The following is a 20,390-nucleotide window of genomic DNA, read 5'->3' as shown; positions in this document are numbered from 1 at the left end:
CAGTACAGCAGTGCTGCGCCAGCAACACCACACCGGCATCTCGAGAGAACACCCCAGGGGCCAATTCACCAGCTGGACTCAAGACGCCCCCTTTGGCATCAGTGCCCTAAGCCCCCCTGCCAGCCCCTCGAACCCTCGCTCTGCCTGCTCTTTCTGTGGTCAGTTCTCCGCTTCCAATATAGTCTCACTTCTCAACAACCCACTTAAAGTGCCACATTAGCCCAGCTGAGGCAGTCTGCTCTTAAAAACAAGAAACAGCCTCAGTGTTTTCAGAAATGCTGACGTCAAAACAGGCACACTGCAGAGACCTCACGGGATTCCACCTCAAGAATCTGAAAAACATCGTATTTAAGGGAGGATTTCATCGACAACACCGCAACACACAATAACAAGGTACGAGCTCACAGACACTGGGGAGGGTAACAGGCTCCCATACTCTCTGGTAGGGCTCGTATTTCAAACCACTCAGCCTCACACAGCTGAGGGAGACGGACCCACCAGACAAACTCCCGCCGGGTCTCTGGGGGCTTTACAGGCACACACCTCAGGCAGTTCGCCAAGAGTCACACTCGAGGACAAGTCTCAGGGGCATCAGGATCCTTAGACCTTACTTCTCCAAGTGTGAGCTACAAACCAGCAGCTTCGGCATCACCTGGACCTTGACAGAAGCACAGGCTCGCAGGCTCCACCCAGACCTACCCCATCGGGGTCTGCAGTTTAACTAGATCCCCAGGGGCCAGTGCTTGAGAGTATTTAGAACAAAGCCGTCTACCCAGACAGGACTGTGATCATTTACTTAGGTTTTCACTTGGTCTTTTTCTTTCTTCATGGAAGTTCCATGAGAGCACAGACTGTGCCAACCTTAGCCACCGGCACACGGTAGTTAATCAATATTTGTTGAACGAATGAACGGATGAATGGGTGGTCTACCGAGTGACTGAAGAGGTCTGTCCTGTGTTAAGTGCAAAGAAAGGTGCAAGCAAGGGCCTGAGAGAGGAAGAGACAGAACACTTGGGGATAGGGGGAAGGAGTCTCTAACGAGGTGGTCAGAGGAGGCCTCTCCAAAAGGGGTTTGCAGACTTCCCCGGTTGCCTAGTGGTTAGGATTCTGGGCTTTCACCGTGGTGGCCCAGGTTCAATCCCTGGTCAGGGAATATCCCGCAAGCTATGTGGTACAGCCAAAAAAATAAATAAAAAATAAAAGGGGTTCGCACCAGGGGCGGTGTGAGGCTCAGGTGTGATGGATGAGGAGGCCCTGGGGAAGAGGATGTCAGCTGCAAGGATCAGCACCTGCACTTGCCACCATAAAGAGTCTCGGGGGCTTCCCTGGTGGCGCAGTGGTTGAGAGTCCGCCTGCCGATGCAGGGGACACGGGTTCGTGCCCCGGTCCGGGAAGATCCCACATGCAGCGGAGCGGCTAGGACCATGGGCCATGGCCGCTGGGCCTGCGCGTCCAGAGCCTGTGCTCCGCAACGGGAGAGGCCACAACAGTGAGAGGCCCACGTACCGCAAAAAAAGAAAAAGAGTCTCGGCCTGTAGGCCAGCAGGGATAGAGAATCAAGACTGGTAAGTTGGGCTCTACAAAGCAGCTCTCAGGAGGCAGATTCAGAAGGCCCCCGACCGTATGACCGTTGGGGCAGAAAGGCTGTGTCTGGAGTCACAGCTGCCATCTCTAAGGCTCCTGAAGGTGGGCGTGCCAGAGGAGGTCTGCAGAGGGAGGTGGTCCATCAGCTAGACTCTGTTCCCTAGCCACTAGCCCTCCAGCCCTCGGATTCCAAAGTTGAAACATGGAGATTACTCACCGTTTTCGCCAAGTCGATCCAGGAACTTGCGGGCAGCCGAACATCCAAGGGTCCAGGAGCCCAGTCCAGATGTTACCCTGCAGCAGCACGCTGGCAAGAAAAGAGACAAATGACACGAGTCAGTACAGGCGGCCACGTTAGTGGGGAAGCCACACTGTCCCAGTGTTGAATGACACCGACGGGCTTCAGATTCTAAAGAGAGCAGAAAAGGAAAACGCCACGCGGAGCCAGTGGTCTCAGAGAACTGAGCATTGACACAGATGGCAACTCTTCTGCCCACAATGTCGGGAGAAGCACCATGTCACCAGCAGCAGCTCCAGAACAGCCTCTCTGCAAATCCCCCAGTGTGGAGTCCAGACATACGGCTGCAAAGCTCCCTTGGAGATAATCAGGCCCAACCCCTCCCTTTACAGATGAGAAAAGCCAAGACTCAGAAGAGACAGGCCTTGTCCAAAATCAGCAGCATGTGATGGCGAGTCCAGGAAGGGAATGTCAGAATCAAGTCTATAAAGAGCTTAAGTTTACCTGTAAATTACCTTCCTTCAAGAAACTCAGGTTCTAAATAAATGTTGTTCTTATTCGTTCTGGCTCTTAACAGAGGAGAAGAGACAACTCTTAATCGTTCCCCTAGTTCTCTCTCTTTAATCCCCAAGGACTTTGAAGAGCCAAACTGAAACTCCTGGTTTTCTTCAAAGACAAAAGAAAAAGAGAGAAAGAAAAACCTCAGGACTGTTCAGATTTGAGTACAAGAAGAAAAATCTAAAAACTGTGGAGGAAAACCTCAAGACCTAAAAATTCTGAATTTATGAGATATAAACAGCACAGAACCAAAACAAAAGCACCTTCTCCATACATCAGGTTTACAGACCCAAGAGACCAGAACCCTCCAGGGAAATGCCTGGAGACCACAAGAAGTGGTACATTTCAAAGATATGGGGGGCTAACACTTGTCATTGGTCATTTTGTTAAAATGAAATGAATGATCAAAATGCTGAGTCTTTAGAAAATGACCCTTCTGGTTATTTTTTTTTTTAATGAATCATCATCTAATTATATATTTAAGCCATAATCATGTAAATAGTTACCTCTTCCCCTGGGGTTCTAGTTCCAGGTGACCCTGACAAATCAATGCAACCTTGGGCAGATCACACCTAACCTTGCATGTCTTCCATCAACTCATCCATGAAAGAGCAGAGATGAAATAAGACTCAACTCTTCAGCTAGAGAATTCTGAAATTCCCCTACATTGCTGGAACAAGCTGAAAGTACCTCCCATTAAGTCAGCTTATACAAAGCGTAATTACTCGCCTACTTTGAAGAAGTGAATGTCAGTCATGATAAATTTAAATTGCCATCTCTTAGGAAGTAACTACAAAGTTGGTGTAACAATAGTCATATTCTGTTTCCAGGGAGTTTCCTTCAGCAGTGACAAATCTGCCCCCACCCGCGCTAAATGGGTATTTGTATCTGTTTCCCCAAAGGTCCATTATTATTTATAAGGGGGAAAGTTAGGGTTTCTTTTGCATGAAGTGGAATTTAGGCAGTGAGGTCATTTGTTTTGAAACTACAGCAACCATTCCAGTTTTTTTTCCCCCTTTTAGCATTTCAGTTACTCTGGGTCAAGAGTAAAAGATGCAAATTTCAGAGAAAATGCAAAGCCTGCTAGGCCACCCACAGAATGGTCAAGGATTCTGCCCTGGACAGTCCAGGGCACAACTTTCCCTTTCCAAAGTCAGGCATGCTCACAGGTAAAAAGCCAGCGCAGACTCGCACACAAGCGGATTCACACACATTTCAAGGAATTCAACAGTCCCAGGATTCATTTTAAAAAATAAACAACAAGGGCTTCCCTGATGGCGCAGTGGTTGAGAGTCCGCCTGCCAATGCAGGGGACACGGGTTCGTGCCCTGGTCCGGGAAGATCCCACGTGCCGCAGAGCTGCTAGGCCCATGAGCCATGGCTGCTGAGCCTGCGCGTCCGGAGCCTGTGCCCCGCAACGGGAGAGGCCACAACAGTGAGAGGCCCGTGTACTGCCAAAAAAAAATTAAAAACATAAAAATAAATTTTAAAAAAATAAACAACAAAACACAACCTACCATATTGGCCACATTTTTCCTTATTCTTACAGGGAAGGAGGGTCCATAAACCCCTCTGGAAATATGATGGACCCTCTCCCCCAGAAGAAGAACATAATAGATTCAGTTTCAGAGGGTTCAGAGTCCCCTGAAATCTCTCTGTACCTCTGGTTAAGGACCCCTGCTTAATTAATATAATAGGAGTCCCTTTTTATTTTTCTCTCTGAACTTTCTACAAGCCCTTGGTGAAGAGGGTCATGAGTGGCAATGCCATTTACAAAGAGATACACAAGGGCAAGGACCAGCGAGAAAATTGGCTTCATGTAGCTCTTATGGTGGAGAGTATGACTCTGCAGCCAGCAATGTTAATAACTGTTCTAGAGCCCTAGGCTGTGCCTGGGAGCCTTCACCAGTTTCAACAGGGACCTTCCCAAAGCCGTGTTTGTGCTTGGTACTCAGCTTTTCAAAACAAAAACAATATCAAACATCTGCGTTGTTTAGGAACACAAACATAGGTACCAAGGCTCAGTTAAAATGAAAAATTGAGATGCTTATCACAACTCTGAGGCGAGGTGGAGCGTCTAAGACATTTAAGATATTCGTAATGTTGATTTCTTAGCCTGGTTGTTGGCTTCCCGGATGTTCAAACTATTCCCATACATTTCACATATTCTTCTCTATGTATGTCACAGAGTAAAGCAATCTTCCTTACAGAGAGATTCAGGTCGGTGACAAGGACCTCCAGGACTTGTCATCTCAGACCCAGCTCAAGACAGCAGTGAAACTGCAGCGAGCCCAGTGCTTGTCTGAGGGTGCGGCCTGCCAGGGAATAGTTACCAGCTGTGGCCCCTGGGGCACTATCTATAAATACATCTTGTTTTTTAAAAAAAAAATGTCCACGCCCTGGGACAGCCCTGTATTCCAAGCTGAGCCCCGATGCTGCCCGTCACTCTGGGAAAAGCTGGTGTTGTGTTTCTGCGAACTCATTGGTCTTTCCTCTTCCATGCTTGGCAGGCCTATTTCCTGGGGCACATTCTGTTACTGTGAACAATCTCAGTAAGTCTTCCTGAACTGCTAAGGAAGAAGCGAAGCCCAGACACGTGTGCAGAACTCAGAGGAACGTTTGGCCACCTCCTTCCTCAGCTGGATACAGAGGCCGTGGTGCCTTACATCTTCTCCTTCAGGTGCCTCATTACTCTACCCTCCTTGTGAGAACTCTGCTCATTCAGTGAGCGGTCAAGACATCCACTGGCCAGAAAAAGAGGTGGACAGTGTATGGAGCCATGAGCAGTGCATCTCGGTTCCTAGCCCTTCCCACACACTTACCAATACTATCTCAACCAAATAAGGAAAGTATGCTCCTTGCCTAATAATCTGAGCAGGAGCATGCCATTCCAAAAAGACCCTTTTCGGAGGTAATCTTACTAGCAGACAAAGCTATCATTTTTTAGTTACAACCGCCAAACGTTGACACCACGACATCAAACAACGTTTTAACCCAGTTTGGGAGAGCCTGCACCCATACACTGTGCAGGACGGACTCACAGTAGCATGTGCCTAAGAAAGGGAATACTGTCGTCTCTCATCTCTTGCTATGTCTCTTCTGCTCCTCCCCTAGCTCAAGTCTGCAATTTAAAAAGTGTGTGTGTAAATATACACACGAGGACACATATGCATGCGAGCCCAACATTCTTGATAGACTCAAAACAATAGCTTACAGGGAAACTATCACCCAGCGCTCAGGAAAAGTAAAGGCCAGCCAATTCCAGAAAAACAAAGGGTTTCAGCAACTAAAATGGGAACAAAATGATCTCATGCCCCTTTCCCACTGAGCCTGTGCCTAAGTGGGATCCTTCTTAAACCTGAAGTGCTCATTCACAGAGTCACTGTTTCCACCCTAGGGGAACCCATGGGAGGATGGACGAGCCAGGAAACAGAGGTAGCTTTTTGATGTTTAACCCAGACAACCCGCAGATGGGGGCTCTTTAGCCAAGGAGGGGGCTGGAGCGCTCGGTGAGGCTCGAGACCTTATCCACCGGGCATTAGTCACTACGTCCAACAGCTAGTTCCTTTAAATCAAGGGCCTGGACCAGGAATGACAGTGGACCCTCCGATAACAGGCCGGCATCTCTGGGGCCCTAGAGTGGGCTTACACTTTCAGTCCTCACGATTCTCTCACACCCTGGAGAACACAGGCGGGAAAAGACCACACTCGCAGGCCTCCTGCTGCCTCCCCCGCATTATCACACCTGCTGCCCGGGGAAGGACTGGCATGCAGACTAAAGGGATGGATGAAAAGCGTGAGCGTGCTCCGGATTTACTACACACCAAGGCACTGTGCTAAGTGCTGGGAGAGGAAGAGAAGGAGGTGGTACCCCTTAAGGTCAAAAAGTTCTGCAGACGCCCCCCACCCCCAAATACACCAGAGTTGTCCTTCTGGTTCCCTTGGAGAGAGGAAAATATCAAGACATAAGGGCTCTTAAATCAATTTTTAATTCATCCCAAGAGCCCCTACGTGCATTTTAAAACACCAAAGAATAATTCCAAGGCATCGTTAATTTATTCTATAAGCAAATACGTAACACATAAGGATTAAGGATCCCTTGAATAACTTCCACAACACAATAAGATAGCCTGTGTTCTGCTTTGAAGCGGTGCTGGGGTAAGGGTTAGGACAGAGTAAAAAAAACAACCAAAAAAACATCCCCAAACGTCTGCCATTCTTAGAGACTATGCTGTTTGGAAGAAACTTTAGGTCACATGTGAAGGTAGGAGCTCTTTCTGAAACCAGCCATAACCGGCATCGCCACCCACAGCTGGGTGGTCTTCTCCAGTGCACAGCCCCCAACCAGCGCCCCGTGCACAGCCCTCCTGCAGTTCCCTCTGCAGGGACCCCGCCCCTGCACTTTGCATTGAGTTCCAGATCAGCTCGTCTCTGGTCTGTCTCAACCTGGAGCTCCATGAGGGCATGGGCTGCCCTCTCCTGCTGGCACCCCTAGCACCTTGCACAGGGCACTCAGTAGATTAATAGTAAGGAAACTGAGGGAAAAGGGAGAAAGACGATGTGTTAGGCCTCTTGTAGGTAATTAAGATAAACAATAATAGAGTTTGGGGAGGAAGACGGGTATGAGTGGACCGTTCCCTCTGAGTCCAGCATAACTCAGTCATTTCACATTCGAGTTTGAAAACTCAGGACTATAATAAAGACACAAGAAAAAATATTCGATAGTCTTCCTGGAGGCCCAGCCCACGTGAGCAGCCCGGATTCCCCATCAATCAGTCTGACAGCAGCAGAGAGAACTAGACTGGAAGGCTCTCATTGTCCACTTCCTCGTACCTTCCTGCCCTGCTTGCAGAGCTGCTTTTCCATCTTTCTCCCTTCTCTGCTGCGCTTCAAGTTCTGCACTGACTCCAGGATGCGCTTCAAATCTCTTACCCTGGAAAGAGGTCCCGCACACTCAGACGCCCTGACTCAGCTGCCGCCCAGAGATACCCCCAGCCCTGGAGCCACAAACCAGTCCCGAGAGTGCATCTGGTGTCTGAGATTCTCCTCACCCCAACACATCCTGTCTTCTACTCACCCACTTTGGGGTCTGTCCCCAAGACACTCCTTCCAGGAAAGCCCAACCCCCTCGTCTGATATCAATCTACCTCCCCCCAAAACCCAATCACATGTCCCCAAGCCTCCAAGACGACCCCCCTGAGCCTCCCAATCAAAATTAGTCTTTCCTTCCCCGTACATGCCAGAGGATGTTGTCCTGCTGTGAGACACCTCATTACCAGTGGGTTAGCTTCTGTGTACCTTTCACACTCCCTCGACCAAGTTCCTGGAAGGCAAGAATGCTAGGTGGGGGACAAAGATAAAGATGGTGCCAACAGTGAAGACTCCTGGCAAACAGTCAAGACTCGGATATCTGTGAAATGCCTATGCCTTAGTGTTAAGGATTCTTGTGAGTTTCAGGATGCCAATTCTAGAATCAAACCAAGCACACAAACAGACTGAAAGAGGATCTTGGGTGTTCTTTGGGCATACTCTAGTGACTCAACTACTCAATCACATTAGGCCATAAGTTTAGGCTCTATTTCCCAAGGGCCAAACAACTAGACTTCCTCAGCAAACTCAAGTGTTCGTTCCTCTGGGACCTACCAAAAAAGCCTGCCACTTCGAAAGGCACAGGCCCACTGTTCTTTACAAAGGACACATCTTCTCGATAAGTAGCATTATTAAAGGAACTGAATTTATAAACTCACTCTCAAGGCATAGATTTCTTTTGAGACAGATCAACCCACACACTTTTTCTTCTGATTCACTGAATGTGTTATGTGGGTCTAGAATTCAGACAGTTCCCTAGGTCAGAAAATCCATTTGCTTGTGAACAGATAGAAATGGCAATGTTCTTTTTTTTTTTTTAATTTATTTTTGGCTGCATTGGGTCTTCGTTGCTGCGCGCGGGCTTTCTCTAGTTGCAGCGAGCAGGGGCTACTCTTCGCTGTGGTGCACGGGCTTCTCATCACCGTGGCTTCTCCTGCTGCGGAGCACGGGCTTCTAGGCATGCGGGCTTCAGTATTTGTGGCTCACGGGCTTAGTTGCTCCGCAGCATGTGGGATCTTCCCGGACCAGGGCTCGAACCCGTGTCCCCTGCATTGGCAGGCGGATTCTTAACCACTGCACCACCAGGGAAGTCCCAATGGCAATGTTCTTAATGCTGGTCTCAGATGAGACGTCTGCTTACATGCTCCAAATAAAGGAAGCAGTATTTGACCCAGTTGAGAAGCCTCTGGAATCTTTTCCCCACCTAACACAAATGTTTCTCATTTGGTCCAAGCTGTGTTTCAATTACATGCCAAAAAAAGACAAAGAAAAACCCACTACCACCCACTCCTGCTTTCATGAAAACATTATAAATTAATCCTTATTACGTCATAGAGTAAAGGGGCCTCGCATAAGGTAATGTTGACAAAGGGTTACAGGAGCCAAAGCTTTTCTCAAGAACTGCTTTGTTCATAGGTGTTCTCCTGCTTGTCTGCCCTGCAGTGGCCTTTTTCCTTTCCAGAAAACAGACAGCATGGGGACGTGGGTCCCGCCTCTGACGTTCACTTTTAAAGGACTGTCATGAACATCAACACAAAAAAACAACTTCCGTATAACATTAAATAATTTCAGCAACAAAAGCTGAATGAACTGAGTGACCTAATAGTTCAACTTAACCCAGCTAAGTCAATCCCAGCTGTGAGAGGGGAGGTCAGTAGTTTTAATTTCTACTTAGAGCCCACAGGCCAACTCCCTTCTCACCATTCAGGTAGAGGCATTTCAAAGAAATTCAAACAGCACGCTATCTTCTCTGGCATATTTCTTAGATTAATTAAACCCTTAAATGTTAAACTCTGAGGGTCCCACAACAGCACCAGACCCATCCTTTTCACAGTTTGGGTTACAGGCTCACACTCCAGAATGGAAGCCAAAGCTTTCCCATTTAAAGCAAAAAAGGAAGGAAGGAAAATGTGAAGTACCTGAATTCTTAAAGGCTAGACCACCTTTATTATTATTGTCTTTTCTTCCCAAGGACCTCTCTGGTGATTAGTATGAACTTACCCAAGATTCTACACCAAAGTTCTATCTTTTTTATTCCAACCAGAAATTTTAGATGTAGAAGGAACCGTGGAGATTCCTGGGCCCATGGCTTATCAAACTCTCCTGGCAGAATTCCACCAGACAGAAGAGGGTGGGCCACCAACACTGGGAAGCCATTCCCAGCAAGCATGAGATTGTGTCCGTTTCGTTCAAGTTCTATATCCTAGCTTCAATTCTTACCACACAGATTTTCCACTTATTCAGTATGTGCATGCGAAGATGCCTCGTCTTCCAAATTCCCGAGTAAAACGAAGGCTCCAGTAAGCGTCTTAGGTTTATCCTGGGGTTTCATAGACCCAGGCTAAGTTCACCACCCTGCACTTCCCAGTGGCCCAGGAAGCACCAATCGTGGCTCTGCCCTTCCTCTTGCAGATGAGGAGGACACTGCTGCCCGAATATCTGATGACCTGATGAAGAGAGTCTGGGCAGCCCCAAGTACAGATCCCAGGTCTCCAGCCTCTCAGTCTGGGGCTCTTCATCCCTTTGCATCCAATGATTCATAGCCACCCAAAGCCAATCCTTAACTCAGAAGGTCATGGTCCACTGTAAAATCTGCCCATACATCTGCTCTGTATTCAGGCAGGTTTAATTAAGTTGGTGAGTGTTCTCTTCTGAGCTTACCCCAAGGTTCACAAAACGGAAGCCTGATTTTTCATGGGTTTCAGATGGCCAAAACCTCCTTGGCCTTTGGCATACTTTGACTTCTCGCCCACTCATAGGACATGTTGTCCCCATCGACACCTATTGGCTAAAATTAAAAGTACAAGCTGCTTAGTGAAGACAAGTCATTGCCGTTCAAAATCTAAAACGAGGGCTTCTCTGGTGGCACAGTGGTTAAGAATCCCCCTGCCGATGCAGGGGACACGGGTTCGAGCCCTGGTCCAGGAAGATCCCACATGCTGCGGAGCAACGAAGCCCCTGCGCCACAACTACTGAGCTACTGAGCCTGTGCTCTAGAGTCCACGAGCCACAACTACTGAGCCCCCGTGCCACAACTACTGAAGCCCGCGTGCCTAGAGCCCGTGCTCCACAAGAGAAGCCACCACAATGAGAAGCCTGCGCACTACAACAAAGAGTAGCCCCCGTTCACCGCAACCAGAGAAAAGCCCGCCCACAGCAACGAAGACCCAACGCAGCCTAAATTAAAATAAATTTTTAAAAAAATTTACAATGAAAACCAGATCAAATCTACTCAAGGGAAAAGTGTCATCCCAAACACAATGCAGTTCATTTCAGAACCATGCTGACCCCTTTCCTGTAAATGGCCTTGGAGCCAGTGTTATCTACTGTCAGAGCTGGAGAAAACACTTTAGCTGTGTATTTCACATTTCAAAGCAAAAGGGGAAAGGGGCCATGGCAATGTGAAAGTTATATCTATGAATTCCAAGGACCATCATATACATCTAAAGCAATGGTTCTCCACAGGGGGCAATTTTACCCCCTCAGGGGGACATCTGGGGGTATCTGGAGACACTTTTGGCTGTCACAATTTAAGCGGGAGGGGGTGGTGCTACTACTCTCTAGTGGGTAGAGGCCAGGGATGGGACTAAAAACCCTATAATGCACAGGACAGCCCCCATACAAAGAATCACCCAACCAAACTGTGAACGGTGCCGAGGTTGAGCACACGTACCTAAAATACAGAAGAATACTAGGGCGAAGTCATGAGTCCTGCTTCTTCCCCAGTGGACTGCTTGGTCTGGACATAGCACTGAATTTCTGGGTTTCTGGCTCATTGTCACTAAACAAAGAGTTTGGCCTGTTTCAGAGACTTTGCAACCTCAACACTGGACTCAGTAGCCTTCCAGCATGGCAGCTCGCCAAGCCCACAGCTACTGTCTCTCACCCTAACACGCTTGATCAGGGGCATTTCCCACCAGGCTCCTCTCAGGCCCGTGCACCACAACTACTGAGCCTGTGCTCTAGAACCCGTGAGCCACAACTACTGAGCCCACGCACCACAACTACTGAAGCCCGCGCACCTAGACCCCGTGCTCTGCAACAAGAGAAGCCACCGTAATGAGAAGCCCGTGCACCACAACGAAGAGTAGCCTCCGTTCACTGCAACTAGAGAAAGCCCACACGCAGCAACAAAGACCCAACACAGCCAAAAATAAATAAATTTAAAAATTAAAAAAAAAATTTTAATAAATAAAACCATTCTATGCAGTCAGTAAACTAAGGACAGCATGTAAGCTTCATTTCGAGTTTTATATTCTGCTTTGCAAAAATGCCTAAGCACAAAAGGGGAGAAAAAAGTTTTATCATAAAATTAAAAGCATGGCTGCAACTGCATTCAATGATTTAAAAGTTTTTTTTGCATTTTCATAATACTTGGCAACCATCAACCAGCCCACCACCCCAGCTTAAGGGGCAGACTCAGTATTAAGTCATTGTTTTGTGAAGAGAGAAAACATGTGACCACCTTCCTATTCCCAAGACCATCTCTAGTGGCTCCAGCTGTATACACAACTCCCATGAAAGAGACCAGCTTAGCCAAGAGGCTGAGCCCCTCCATTCACAATCCAATGGTATCTAAAGCCACAGAACACAGGGGTTGTTTTACAAGTAAAATTCTCACTTTCGGGAAAACAAATATAACTTGTCTGACTGAGGGGAGAGGATGAACATCTTAAACTGCCTCCATGAGCTCATCATCTCTCTCTCTCTCAAAGAGAGCAAAAGAGTGAACCACTTCTCCAATCATGCTCCTTAGAAATTCCTTTGTGCTCAAAGCCAAGGATTCTCCAGATCCCAAGCTGGGACACAGTAGCTGGATTAATGGGAAAAGTGGGAGAAGACACCCAGAAGAGAAAAGAGGAGACATGGAACTTCTAACACTAAAAAGCAATAGCACACACCCCGGCTAAAAAGCTGAAGGGTTTTGACACATTTCATTTGCCTCAAAAAACCAACAAACCAACACTCACCACAAGTTTCCCAGTACATCTATCACCCATAAAACAAACGAGAAGAAATCCAAATATCATTTAAGAGGAAAAACAAAAACTAGTGAAAACTCTACAGATGGCAACAGAGGGTTAATGTCTCGGGGCAAGGCTTCCCCTCAGCAAATACAAATCCAAAATCATAATAAAGATGCTGAAGGATTTAGTCATGAGCCCTCCCCTCGGCCACCAGAAGGAATGGCAAAAATGCAGAGTAAGCGCTGGAAGCCAGAACATTTCATTTTCTTTCTAACTGTGCAAAGAATTTGCATTTAAAATGAGCATTTCATCAGAGCTTCCAAGAATGCTTGATATTTGGCTGCTAAGAAGAATACAAGTGGTCCTCCAAAACATCAAATTTCTAATTATTTAATTGCAAATAAAGTATCTGGGTTCCCAGGTAGACTAAAGAACACTTGAAGCTAATTACATCTTCCAAGCCAGGTGTAACTTAAGATATAGTCAAATATAGACAACTCTGAAAATACAGTCAAATCACATTACCAAAAAGTAACAAGGATAAAAAGTACCTTCCGGGGCTTCCCTGGTGGTGCAGTGGTTGGGAATCTGCCTGCCGATGCAGGGAACACAGGTTCGAGCCCTGGTCTGGGAGGATCCCACATGCCGCGAAGCAACTGGGCCCGTGAGCCACAACTACTGAGCCTGCGCGTCTGGAGCCTGTGCTCCGCAACAAGAGAGGCCGCGACAGTGAGAGGCCCGTGCACCTCGACGAAGAGTGGCCCCCGCTCGCCACAACTAGAGAAAGCCCTTGCACAGAAACGAAGACCCAACACAGCCAAAAATAAATAATTAATAAACTCCTACCCCCAACATCTTCTTAAAAAAAAAAAAAAGTACCTTCCTGGTGACTAAACTCCCCATGAATCAAACCTTACTTTCTATATATTTTCACATTTACAAGGAAAGTACTATCAAAGAAACAAAGGTGTGTATGAAAACTAAAGAAAAAACCATTAGGAAAGTGGAAGGCATCTTTCCTTGAGCAACTAAGCATTGAACGCCCACAGAGAGAAGGATTGGGTGCTGGAGGAGGATGGAGGCAGCGGGGCCCAGCGGCAGGGAAAACCCATGAGAGCCCCCCACCCCCCAGTCAGGAGGGGGACCGCTATGACTCACAGGACCTGTAAATTGATCACCCTGGTTCTCAGCACCCATATCCAAGACACACAACTGAAATTTGATTTTTTTTTTTTTTAAAGAAAGGAAGGGTGGAAGGGGGGGATCCGGGGGGAGCACCAGAGAGCACCTCACAACTCCTCCGCCACCAGAGGAGGCGGTCAGAAAAAGGGGATGTCGGTGGGTGGCTTTAGCCTCCTTCCACAAGAAGGACAGTTTTAAGTAGTTTATTAAATGCAGAAGGGACTTTTATCTTCTATACTCAGTAACAATATTGGAGGGTGGAAAGAAACACTAGAAAAATATTAATACAAGCTCAAAAAAGGGTTACCAGAGCCGTGGGGCTGGGGGGAAGGCAAGAGCACCCCTGGTTCTGAAGGGGAACAAATACTGCAATGAACCACGGGGCTCTTGCGGTTGCAGCCATCAGCCGAACTCAACAACACACAAAGGGAATTCTTGGGAGTCTGAAGCTGTTGCGCGTCTCCTTCCACAATCTCCTCCTTGTGTGGGGGGCTGCTCTGCGGTCAGGATAGCTTTTCACCAGAGCTAGATTTCCTAACAAGGGCATTTTAATTAAAGATGGGACACAAGGCAATGCAACAGGGAAAGAGCAATCAGCAGGGGAGGCTGTCCAGCCTGCAGCCTCCAGGTGGTCCCCATTCCCACCAGGGCCTCGTACCAAGCTGGCTTCATATTTGATCATCCTGGACCTGGACAGGAGGCCCTGCACCAGCTGGCGAGAGCCACACCCACAGCTCAGGGCCATTTCCTGCGGCTGGCTCTCTCATTATTCAGCCTACTGCAGTACCCCACTCTTCTCCCAAAAACAGAGAGAAGTCCCCTGTGGCTAAGCAGACTTCCCCAGCATCCCCGACACGTGATACCTCTATCATCCATGCCTGGCAAACTCCCAGGCTGGGAATCTGAACCATGAGGGTCCAGGAAGATGAGTCACTGGCTCAACACCAGGAACCCAACAGGTAGTGCTGGTTTCCAAAACAGACGGCCCTAACAACTCATGGAGTAACCAGCCAACTCCATGGCTTCCCTTAACTGGACTGCCCACGGGCCTTTCAGAATGAGGCCAAGGGCCAGCTGTGGACAGCTGATGCATGCCACCCATCCCTCTCCTGGGGGCTTCTGTGAAACCAAAAACCCAGCCCTCCTCCTACAAAGAGTGTCCCAGGCCATTACCTCATCACCTTGGATATGGTCTAGCTAACATCTGGACTGCTCTGTGCTGACCAGGCCATTCTTGAGCCAGCAGTCATCTCCCTCGGAGCTTTTGCTTGTGTTCTTCCCTCTGCCTGGAGGATCCTGGCCCAGGTGGCTCACCTGGCTGGCAAACTTTCATCCCTCAAGCCTTAGCTTAAATGTCACCTCTCCAGAGACTCATCCAAAGTAACTACCTCCCACCCCTCGGCTCTCCCTCTTGCCCCCAGCCGTCGGTCCAGGACTGGTGCAGAGCTTGGCCCACAGTGGACTCCCAGGCACAATTTACTCCATGATGGAATGCCCTGGGAAACGTAAATCAAAACCACACTGAACTCTCACTCCTCAGAAGAAATCCATCCGTGTCAAAATGCACGTACAAGAATATTCACATCAGCTTGTTTGTTAAGAGCCAGAATCTCGCAACTACCGAAACGTCCGTGAACAGAAGGATAGACGCTATGAATAATAGGAATAAATACTAGACAACACTGGGAATGATAGGCCTGCAACTCACATGACAGCGTGGAAGCATCTCACAACCATCGCGCTGAACAAGAGCAACCAGAAACCAAGGACACACTTGCAGATTCCGTTTACAGAAAGTTCAAAGACAGGAAAAGTCAAGTCGGCATAGTGACCACAAGGAGGAGGTGAAGTCACCGTCAGGGGCACCTGGGATTCTGGCTCCATTCTTTCCAGATCTGGATGCAGGTTACACAGGTGTGCTCAGTTTATGAAAATTCATCAAGTTGTACATTTATGATTTGTGTACTTCTCTGTTCTATTTCAACGAAACTTCATCAAGATAACATCTGAAATAAACATGGGATTTTTTTCTTAAAAGAGCCAACTAAAGACTGTTCTGTCACAAGGCCCAGCATCCTATACCCGGCCTTCCTCAGACGGGGTGCTATGGGCATGCAACACCAGCCCCCCTCTACACACACCTGGCACGTTGTCCAGGTGCCGTGTGAATGCATCTAAGCCTTCCTGAGGCTCAAACCCACCAGGACACACTGCTACCTGTTACAATATTCTCCCTCCTCCTAGTTCCAGAAATGCAAGACTGGCTCCTAAAATTAGTGACTTTAGATGGAAACAGGTGACAGGAATCACCGCCTGCACAGACTGAATTTTTTTTTTTTTTTTTTTGGCTGCGTTGGGTCCTCATTACTGTGCTCGGACTTCTCCCTAGTTGTGGTGAGTGGGGACTACTCTTTGCTATGATGCACAGGCTTCTCATTGCAGTGGCTTCTCTTGTTGCAGAGCACAGGCCCTAGAGCACGTGGGCTTCAGTAGTTGTGGCTCGCAGGCTCCAGAGCGCAGGCTCAAGTAGTTGTGGTGCCACAGGCTTAGTTGCTCCATGGCATGTGGGATCTTCCCGGACCAGGGATTGAACCCGTGTCCCCTGCACTGGCAGGTGGATTCTTAACCACTGCACCACCAGGGAAGTCCCAGACTGAATGTTTGTGTCCCTCCCCAAAATCCATATGTTCTAATCCTAACCCCCAGTGTGACAGTATCAGGAGGTATGGCATTTGGGAGGTGGTTAGGTCATGAAGATGGAGCCCTTGTGAATGGGATTAGCGCCCTTATAAAAGGGGCCCCAGAGAGCTCCCTAGCTCCTTCTACCATATGAGGACTCAGCAAGAAGACAGCCATCTGTCTATGAACCAAGAAGCGGCTCTCACCGGACACTGAATCTGTTGGCGCCTTGATCTTACACTGCCCAGCCTCCAGAGCAGTGACACAAATTTCTGTTGTTTATAAGCCACCCAGTCTGTGGTATTGTTAGAGCAGCCCAAATGGACTAAGACACATTCCCCGACAGTTACAGCATGTGGGCAGGCACGTGAGGCCACAGCTCTGCTCAAAACCCAATGACCTGAGGCCCTGGGTCACACCAGAAGAACAAACATGGGTCACCTGCTGTCTTTCTAGTAATTTCCTATTTTTAAAGTGTTTCATGAAAATTGATCGTTCGAGGGAAACTCCCCTCAGGCAGGAAAAAAAACGCCAATGAGTAACAAAGCAGTCGCCTCCTGGCTCATTCCAAAGCTTAGGAAACAGCTAAATGGACCCAGGCCAACTATGGTCGGGAGGACACACAGCTAGGACAGGATCAGAGGGAGGACAAGGGAGAACTGAGCCCACCCAGGACATCTACTGAGACTCAACCCACACTCAGTGACAGGTTTCCATACTCAAGGGCCCAAACCACAAATATGAGTCGGATCGTGGTCCTCCTGCCAACCTGCAAAACAGTTCACAGTCTACTTGTCCGGCATATGCGTGCACATTCACTCATACACATCCACACATGCGCGCACACACCCCCGCCTGAACTCGAATAAACGTCCCTCTGCCAAAAATTAACCTCACCAGATATTCCAGGCTTGAGGAATAGTGTACAGGTGTACAGTTACTGATTTATAAAATACTTCCCCTTTTTGAATGAAGTACATTCCTATTTGTCATCCTATCTGTGTGTCTGCCCTGGAAAGGTAGAAAGAACTGATCAATTGATCTCCATTTTAACTTTTTTTTTTTTTTTTTTTTAAACCAGACCCACTGGTTTCCAAACATAGCACCTGTGCCATGTGAACGAGCTGACCCCTGGGATGGGGGTTTCACTACCACGGCCCCCGCTCAGGTCCACTTGTCACTAGGAAGTTGAAGTGGGTGAGGGGGGCAGTAAGAACCCGCCTGGCTGAGTAGGTCCAGGCATGAGACGGGACCCCTTGACCCTGCATCAAACTCACCTTTCTTCATCGTGTGGAACCCCTCCCCGACCTGGAGGTTTGTGAGACGCTCCAGGAATGGTACAGACGACCCAGGACCAGCCAGACACGGCTCTTTATTGACAATGAATCTGTGTGCCATTTCTCATTAGGCCCAGCTCAGGAGAAATCAGAATCACAGAAGGACCCAGGGCCCCAAGGTGACAGGGACTGCAAACGTGCCAGTTCTAATTCCCATCTTAAGGAATGAGGGGAAGCGCGGAGAGAAAGGGGAAGGAGGCCCGGGCACAAGAGCAAGCTTTGTCCCCCATCGCCGTCCCCACGGGAGCCCTCGCCCAGCAGTGATGCCAGCAGAGTCACAACAGAGCTGGTCCGGGAGCTGTCGGGAATAAAGACCCCATTGTTGCCTCCTGTGAGGTTTCCAAAGCCCAAGAAACAGAAGCTAAGGCCCGACAACTGCCGGGGAGGAGCGGCGGGTCTGACCTGTCTCGTCACCAACATCTGAGGAAACATGTTACCAGTCGTCTGGCAAACCTACCTCCCCACGACGGCTCTTTACACCAGGACAGGCAGCCCAAGTCATGACAGGCCACGTGAAAGCACAGAACAACAGGGACTCCGTCCTGGGTGGATAGAGCAGGAGGTGACAAACGAGAGAGGCGCTAAAGGCGAGCAGAGAAGGGGGCCCAGTGGGACTTGGCCACCCTCCCTGCAACCCACCCAGGGCTCCTCCACCTGGTGACTGGCCCCCACAAAAGGTGCAGTCAAGCATTTACCTTTGCCTGTTCCCACACACCTTCCCTTTGTCGAGTCCCTCAAGCTTGTCGTGGCCTTACCAGCTAGAGATGGCAAAAGGGCCAACACACACCAGCCAGCTTCCTGCCCCTCCAGATCCCCTAACCCTCAGTCCAGCGGGATCCCTCCCTGGGCAGGGCCAACTCTCCCAAGGAAGCGGGTCATTTGGAAAGGCTAGTCTACCAGTAAGGCTGGACCCCCGAGTAAGATGGGGCCCAGCTCCCCTGCACAGTGATCCACCCCTGCCTTAAAGAATTTGCAGCTCAAAAGTCCCCTGGAGGGGCTTCCCTGGCGGCGCAGTGGTTGAGAGTCCGCCTGCCGATGCAGGGGATGCGGGTTCGTGCCCCGGTCCGGGAAGATCCCACATGCCGCGGAGGGGCTGGGCCCGTGAGCCATGGCCGCTGAGCCAGCGCGTCCGGAGCCTGTGCTCCGCAACGGGAGAGGCCCCAACAGTGAGAGGCCCACGTACCACAAAAAAAAAAAAAAAAAAAAGTCCCCTGGAAACCCCAACGTGACCCCCCTTTACTAAGGGTAGACAGCGCATGGGCAACCTAAACAGCCTGTCAAACACTCACAGGTTTTAAAACTTGAGTTCGTAAGCATGATGTCCTATTGTCAAATCCTGTCCTGCCTGAAGCCCCATCCCATAGCCTAATGCTAGGAGGCCAAGGAGCCCTGTATGCCTTTCTTTCCTGCCAGAGGGCAGCAGAAGGGTACAGAGCTAGGGAGAACCTGGGCAGTGAGACCCTGTTCCAGACAGTAAGTGCCCTGGGGCAATGCCAAGCCCCAGGGACAGAAATGGCCATACGTGTCTGTACTTCCAGTCTCCCAGGGAGATCAGAGCCTCTGAAAACATGCTATGTGATAAACCCTCGTACCCATCCCCAACCACTGGGAATCTAAAATTAGCCTGAAAAAGCATGCACTCAGCACCACCACCACCCCCAGCCACTGCACCTGATAAGTGTAGCTACCCCCGCCTCTAGCAATGACTTGTCTCGGGGAGTGCTATAAATACCACCTAAGCCGACCTGATGTGAATTATGAATACCAGGAATAGTTTCAGGGTTTCCAGGCACTGGCTGTGTGACAGGGGTGTCAGATTCAAAGTCGCCTGTGCGAGACGCAGACCCAGGGTCTGCGTCACAAGACCCTGCCTTCTAAACCACGGGGAGGATCCCCCCACAGCAGAGCCACTCCCGTGTGGCTGACACCACTGCCGCCACCACCACTCTAGAAATCCGATGAGATGCTCTTCACCTCTTGTCAAATGGCTCGGAAGCATGAGACTCGGGGACATAAGTAGTTTGAAGTTATAGATAAAGACAAGTCAGGTTTCAGCCTTCTTACATATTTAAATCTCACTCAGAGCCTTTAAGAAATGAAGCCCTTGTAAACAAAAGACTGGAGGGGAAGCAGGTATTGACCGGATGACCCTAGGTGGTTACTGTCTCCCTGCACCTGGCAACCAGAGGATGCTTAGTACATGTCTGTGGAATGACCTTCAGTTTGGGGGCTTTCAGGGGTTCACAACTGCAGAATCCTACCCCTCCAGGAGCTGGGCTGGCTGCACTGGCACAGATAAGGGAGCTTGCCAAAGAGCAGAAAGCCAGCCAGGACACTGGATTGGGTGAGAGATCAAGCCCTCAGCACGGGGAGCAGGCGGGGGGAAGGGACTGAGCTGGGAGGATAGAAGCCCAGGGATGGAGATACACATACACATAGGAAACAGGAGTGATGGCCCAGAAGGAAAAGGAGAGAGGGTGTTAAGACAGAAGGAGAATAAACAGCAAAATATGAAGGGTGGCACAGGATGTGAGAATTGGCCCCCAGAGGGTTGGCGGAGGTCTTCCAGAACAGTGTTCTGCTCAGTGGTAGCTGCGGAAGTTGAGGAGCAGAGGCAAGAGGTATAGGTTATTCTTTCCTAAAGTTTGCCAACTGACATCTAACTTGACACTACACTAGTGGTGAAAAGAAAAATAATCACACCCCATCAGTTTACAGCTCCAGCTTTTTTTTTTTTTTTTTTTTTTTTTTTTTTTT

The 20,390-nt window shown here is 49.0% G+C and overlaps 1 protein-coding gene across 2 annotated transcripts in view; it reads right to left on the bottom strand.

The window, feature by feature from the left end:
• TLN2 (talin 2) overlaps positions 1 to 20,390 on the bottom strand; it is a 453,800-nt gene that overhangs the window by 368,889 nt on the left and 64,521 nt on the right. For both annotated transcript variants that reach the window (XM_027123203.1, XM_027123204.1), the window contains exon 2: positions 1,802 to 1,891. The gene's annotated coding sequence lies outside the window, so the exon portion shown is untranslated. The remainder of the gene's footprint in view (positions 1 to 1,801; positions 1,892 to 20,390) is intronic.

The sequence above is a fragment of the Aethalodelphis obliquidens genome, unplaced genomic scaffold, assembly GCF_003676395.1.
Source record: "Aethalodelphis obliquidens isolate GAN/ISIS:26980383/991018 unplaced genomic scaffold, ASM367639v1 scaffold26, whole genome shotgun sequence".
Lineage (NCBI taxonomy): Eukaryota > Metazoa > Chordata > Mammalia > Artiodactyla > Delphinidae > Aethalodelphis > Aethalodelphis obliquidens.
Note: the sequence above shows the minus strand (reverse complement) of the source record. Positions and strands in the feature narration are given on the sequence as shown.